This window comes from Sapajus apella, unplaced genomic scaffold, assembly GCF_009761245.1.
Source record: "Sapajus apella isolate SASKATOON/1434 unplaced genomic scaffold, GSC_monkey_1.0 scaffold68, whole genome shotgun sequence".
NCBI lineage: Eukaryota > Metazoa > Chordata > Mammalia > Primates > Cebidae > Sapajus > Sapajus apella.
This window is the reverse complement of record NW_022437008.1, coordinates 11,992,176-11,998,976: the sequence shown is the minus strand read 5'-3', so window position 1 is coordinate 11,998,976 and position 6,801 is coordinate 11,992,176.

The window sequence follows — 6,801 nt, the reverse complement described above, 5'->3', positions numbered from 1 at the left end:
CCATCACCTATATCTGGCATTTCTCCCCTTGCTATCTCTCCGTAACTCCCCACTCCCCATTGTCCCTCACCTATTTCCCCCCAACAGACACCAGTGTGTTATGCTCTCCTCCCTGTGTCCATGTGTTTTCATTGTTCAACACCCACCTATGAGTGAAAACATGCGGTGTTTCATTTTCTGTTCTTGTGTTAGTTTGCTGAGAATGATGGTTTCCAGGTTCATTCATGTCCCTACAAAGGACACAAACTCATCATTTTTGATGGCTGCATAATATTCCATGGTGTGTATGTGCCACATTTTCCCTGTTCAGTCTATCATCAATGGGCATTTGGGTTGGTTCCAGGTCTCTGCTATTGTAAACAGTGCTGCAGGGAACATTCATGTGCATGTGTCCTTATAGTAGAATGATTTATAATCCCTTGGATATATACCCAGTAATGGGATTGCTGGGTCAAATGAAATTTCTATTTCTAAGTCTTTGAGGAACCGCCACACTGTCTTCCACAATGGTTGAACTAATTTAAACTCCCACCAACAGTGGAAAAGTGTTCCTATTTCTCCGCATCCTCTCCAGCATCTGTTGTCTCCAGATTTTTTAATGATTGCCATTCTAACTGGCATGAGATGGTATCTCAATGTAGTTTTGATTTGCATTTCTCTAATGACCAGTGATGATGAGCATTTTTTCCTATGTTTGTTGGCCTCATATATGTCTTCTTTTGTAAAATGTCTGTTCATATCCTTCACCCACTTTTGAATGGGTGTTGGTTTTTTTCTTGTAAATTCATTTTAGGTCTTTGTAGATTCTGGATATTAGTCCTTTGTCAGACGGGTAGATTGCAAAATTTTTTTTACATTCTTTGGTTGCTGATTCACTTTAATGACTGTTTCTTTCGCTGTGCAGAAGCTGTGGAGTTTGATTAGGTCCCATTTGTCTATTTTGGCTTTTGTTGTCAATGCTTTTGGTGTTTGGGTCATGAAGTCCTTACCTACGCCTATGTCCTGAATGGTTTTGCCTAGATTTTCTTCTAGGGTTTTTATGGTGTTAGGTCTTATGTTTAAGTCTTTAATTCATCTGGAGTTAATTTTAGTGTAAGGTGTCAGGAAGGGGTCCAGTTTCTGCTTTCTGCACATGGGTAGCCGGTTTTCCCATGACTATTTATTAAACAAAGAATCCTTTCCCCATTGCTTGTTTTTCTCAGATTTGTCAAAGATCAGATGGTTTTAGATGTGTGGGATTGCCTCCAAGGCCTCTGTTCTGTTCCATTGGTCTATATCTCTGTTTTGGTGCCAGTACCATGCTGTTCGATTACTGTAGCCTTGCAGTATAGTTTGAAGTCCGGTAGTTTGATGCCTCCAGCTTTGTTCTTTTTGCTTAGAATTGATTTGGTTATGTGGGCTCTCTTTTGGTTCCACATAAAGTTTAAGGTGGTTTTATCCAGTTCTGTGAAGAAGGTCATTGGTATCTTGATAGGAATGGTGTTGAATCCATAAATTACTTTGGGCAGTATGGCCATTTTCACAATATTGATTCTGCCTAACCATGAGCATGGAATATTTCTCCATCTGTTTGTGTCCTCTCTCATTTCGTTGAGCAGTGGTTTGTAGTTCTCCTTGAAGAGGTCCTTTACGTTCTTTGTTAGTTGTATTCCTAGGTATTTTATTCTCTTTGTGGCAATTGTGAATGGCCGTTCATTCTTGATTTGGCTCTCTTTAAGTCTGTTATTGGTGTATAGGAATGCTTGTGATTTTTGCACATTGATTTTGTATCCTGAGACTTTGCTGAAGTTGCTTATCAGTTTCAGGAGATTTTGGGCTGAGACAATGGAGTCTTCTGAATATACAATCACGTTGTCTGCAAATAGAGACAATTTGACTTCCTCCTTTCCTCATTCAATATCCTTTATTTCTTTTTCTTGCCTGGTTGCTCTGGTTAGAACTTCCAATACTCCCTTGAATAGGAGTGGTGAGAGATAGCGTGCCTAGTGCCAGATTTGAAAGGGAATCCTTCAGGCCAGGCGCGGTGGCTCATGCCTGTAATCCCAGCACTTTGGGAGGCGGAGGCGGGTGGATCACGAGGTCAAGAGATCGAGACCATCCTGGTCAACATGGTGAAACCCCGTCTCTACTAAAAATACAAAAAATTAGCTGTGCATGGTGGTGCGTGCCTGTAATCCCAGCTACTCAGGAGGCTGAGGCAGGAGAATTGCCTGAACCCAGGAGGCGGAGGTTGCGGTGAGCCGACATCGCGCCATTGCACCCCACCCGGGGAAAAAAGAGAAAAACCCGCTCCAAAAAAAAAAAAAAAAAAGAAAGGGAATCCTTCCAGCTTTTGCCCATTCAGTATGATATTCGCTGTTGGTTTGTCATAAATAGCTTTTATTATTTTGAGATACGTTCCATCAATACCTAGTATATTGAGGGTTTTTAGCATAAAGGCTGTTGAATTTTGTCAAAGGCTTTTTCTGCATGTATTGAGATAGTCATGTGGTTTTTCTCTTTGGTCCTGTTTATGTGGTGAATTATGTTTATAGACTTGCATATGTTGAAACAGGCTAGCATCCCCGCCTGGGATGAATCCTACTTGATCATGGTGGATAAGCTTTTTGATGTGCTGTTGCAATCGGTTTGCCAGTATTTTATTGAAGAATTTTGCATCTGTGTTCATCATGGATATTGGCCTGAAGTTTTCTTTTCTTGCGGAGTCTCTGGTATCAGTTTTGGTATCGGGATGATGTTGGTCTCATAAAATGATTTGGGAAGAATTCCCTCTTTTTGGATTGTTTAGAATAGTTTCAGAAGGAATGGTACCAGCTCCTCTTTGTATGTCTGGTAGAATTCAGCTCTGAACCCATCTGGACCTGGAATTTTTTTGGGTGGTAGGCTCTTAATTTCTGCCTCAACCTCAGACCTTGTTATTGGTCTATTCAGGGTTTTGACTTCTTCCTGGTTTAGGCTTGGGAGGATGTAAGTGTCCAGGAATTTATCCATTTCTTCCAGGTTAACTAGTTTATGTGCATAGAGTTGTTTGCAATAATCTCTGATGGTTTGTATTTCTGTGGAATCTGGTGATATCCCCTTTATCATTTTTTTATTGCATCTATTTGATTATTCTCTCTTTTCTGTTTTATAAGGCGTTAATGTTTTTTAGCCACCATTTTTTTTTTTTTTTTTTTGAGACAGAGTTTCACTGTATTTGCCCAGGCTGGAGTGCAATGATGCAATCTAAACTCACCACACTCTCCGCCTCCCAGGTTCAAGCGATTCTCCTGCCTCAGCCTCCCAAGTAGCTGGGATTACGGGCTCCTGCCATGGTGCCTGGCTAATTTTTTGAATTTTTAGTACAAATGATGTTTCACCATTTGTCCAGGCTGGTCTCAAAGTTGGGACATCAGGCAGTCCACCCACCTTGGCCTCCCAAATTGCTGGGATTACAGGTGTGAGCCAGCACACCATGCTGTTTTTTAAGTTTTAAAATTATAATATTTACCCTTAGCACCAAGATTGTAGTCTCAAAATTCCATTGCCCAACAAAATAAAACAAGTCTTCCTGGAGAAAGTGCTGATTCCAGGTGTAGGCCAGATACGTTTAATGAGCCTAGAACTATTGAAGTATATAAATAAAACAGCCCATTATTTTGAAAAATGGTGAACAAAAGAAATCATATCACTAATTGGTCTTTCTATGTAAATTGTACAACTGGATAACATAAGTTATAAGAAGCAGCATCTCTTTTTATATTTACTTTTTTTTTCTTCATTCAAGGCCCTTCATAGGATAGCAGTATCTTTTTCTGGAAGTATGGCAGCTCGTAAATGAAGACTGAATGATACAACCATACCTTCATTGTTCGATCAATAATGGATCAATGGCCATTAATATCACCAATTAAAAAAATAATAAGGATGGTCAGAGAGTACACACCTCTTACCAGAAGAAACTAGCACAGTCTTTTTGCCCTGACCCCTAAGCCCAGCCTGAATCTGACCAAGTCTTCAGATCAAACTACTAATATATAAAACCCAGGACAAAGGGAAGAGCAAGTTAATCAACATAACAAGGTCACTATTAGCAAAATTAACAGTATGAAAAAGAGCATAATGAGAATACACTCAGCATAATACAAACTACAGGAAAATGGCCTGATTTATTCAATAAATGAACTGCAAGGGACAAAACAGAGCACAAAGAGGGAAGCTTTCAGGATCAAAAAAACCCAAGAAGTGAATCAAACAATCCAAAACAGAGACTTTATTTGGATCCTGATTCACACAAACAATAAATACATGAAATTACTGGAAATTTGAAGCTAGCAGGAGAGTTGACAATATTAAAGAGCAATGGTGTGAGATGGTTAGTTGATGATGGCATTGGAATTATATTTTTAAAAGAGTTTTTGTCTCCAGGCACAGTGGTTCACATCTATAATCTCAGTACTGTTGGAGGTCAAGGGGGAAGATCCTTTGAATCCAGGAATTCTAGACCAGCCCGGGCAACATAGCAAGACCCTGTCTCTACTAAAATACAAATTAAAAAATCAGCTGGGCATGGTGGTGTGGGTCTGTAGTTCCAGCTACTCAGGAAGTTGAGGTAGGAGAGGCCACAGTTAACCAAGATCATGCCACTGAACACCAGCCTGGGTGACAGAGACCTTGTCTTGAAAGAACAAACAAGAATCCGTATCTTTTACAGACATATATCAAGTCATTCAGGAAGGAAATTATATGATGTGTGGGATGCTATAAAATCAAGGGAGGAAGAGGAGAAACATGTAGGAGTGTACATGTAACAAGATTGGCCATGAGATAACAAATATCTGAATCTGCTGCTGAGTAGGTGAAAGCTCACTACCGTAGCCTCTTGTTCAAAATGCTCTAGAATGGAAAGTTTGTCTAAAAATCCACCTCATGGATTTGTAACAAGCTTTGAATAAGATCATGTACACAGAGTGCTTTATCACCACGGCTTGCAGGTAGTCAGCACACAAACATTTTTAGTTTTGTATAGTCCCTGTCCATTAATCACACCCAAAAAACTAAGTTGTTCACAGCAAGAGCTCCGGCCCATGGACCTTTGTTCATTGGTGGTAATTTATTGGAATTTGAGGTTTAGAATGAGGAAATGCCAGCCTTCAAAGCCCCAGGCCTACTATGAAATAGCAAAGCCAACAGTCCCAAATGTCTTCCTAGCACACCTAGTGAGTAGGACCACTTTTCTCTCACCTTGTAGGCACACTTGAGTTCATTTATTCACTATTTGTCATTCATTTCTTATTTGCCATGTATTGGGTGCTAGGGACCCATAATACAGTGGACCCATAATTGACTGGAAGCATCACTTTCAAAGCATCATTTCAGGATGAGTATTGAATCTATGTTTTCATTCAGCACATTAGAAACACGTTTCTTATAGGAGCTACTGTTGGACATTCCAGAGTGAATGTGAGTATATGCTGTGAAGAGACATATCTCATTTTATAACTAGAACGTAGCTGTCTAACAGAATGCTTGTTGATGTGTGCATTCAACTTACAGAATTAAATTGATGTGTGTATGCAGCAGTTTAAAAACCCTTTCAGTGCAGAATCTAAAAACAGACATTTCCTGCAAAATCCCGGCTTATAGAAAATAGCAAGAAAACTGCGTCTAAAACACAGAAGAAACGTATCTTTAAAAGTGCTCTGCTGTGTGTTCATTCAACTAAGAGAATTCAATCATTGTTTTGATTTATTAGGTTAGAAAAAGGTTTCTTTTTTTTATTTTCTTTTATTTATTTATTTATTTATTTATTTTTATTGCATTTTAGGTTTGGGGGTACATGTGAAGAACATGCAAGATTGTTGCAAGAAAAACATTTCTTATAGGAGTGAGATTTTGACTCTCCAGAGTGAATGTGAGTATATATTGTAAAGAGATATATCTCATTTTAAAACTACAATGAAGCTATCTAATGAAATGCTTCTCAATGTGTATATTGAACTTATGGAGTTAAACAGATGTGCGTATGCAGAAGTTTAAAAACCCTTTCTGTGGAGAACCCAAAAACAGACATTTCCGACAAAATCCAGGCATATATGAAATAGCAGGAAGACTGCCTCTAAGACACAGAAAAATCGTATCTTTAAAAATGCTCTGCCGTGTGTTTGTTCAACTAAGAGAATTCAATCTATGTTTTGATTTATTTGGTTAGAAAAACATTTATTATAGGAGCTAGATTTCGATATTCCGGAGTGCATGTGAGTATATGCTGTAAAGTGAAATATCTCACCTTAAAATCTAAAACGAAGCTATCTAACAGAATGCTTGTCAATTTGTGCATGCAATTTACAGAGTTTAACTGATGTGTGTATGCAGCAGTGTAGAAACCCTTTCTGTGGAGAGTCTAAAAACAGATATTTCCATCAAAATCCTAGAATATATGAAATAGCAGTAAGACCGCATCTAAAACACAGAGGAAATATATCTTGAAATTGCTCTGCTGTGTGTTTGTTCAACTAATTGAATTGAATCTATGTTTTGATTCAACAGTTTAGAAACACATTTCTTTTTTTTTTTTGGGACGGAGTTTCGCTCTTGTTATCCAGGCTGGAGTGCAATGGCGCGATCTCGGCTCACCGCTACCTCCGCCTCCTGGGTTCAGGCAATTCTCCTGCCTCAGCCTCCTGAGTAGCTGGGATTACAGGCACGCGCCACCATGCCCAGCTAATTTTTTGTATTTTTAGTAGAGATGGGGTTTCACCGTGTTGACCAGGATGGTCTCGATCTCTTGACCTCGGGATCCACCCGCCTCGGCCTCCCAAA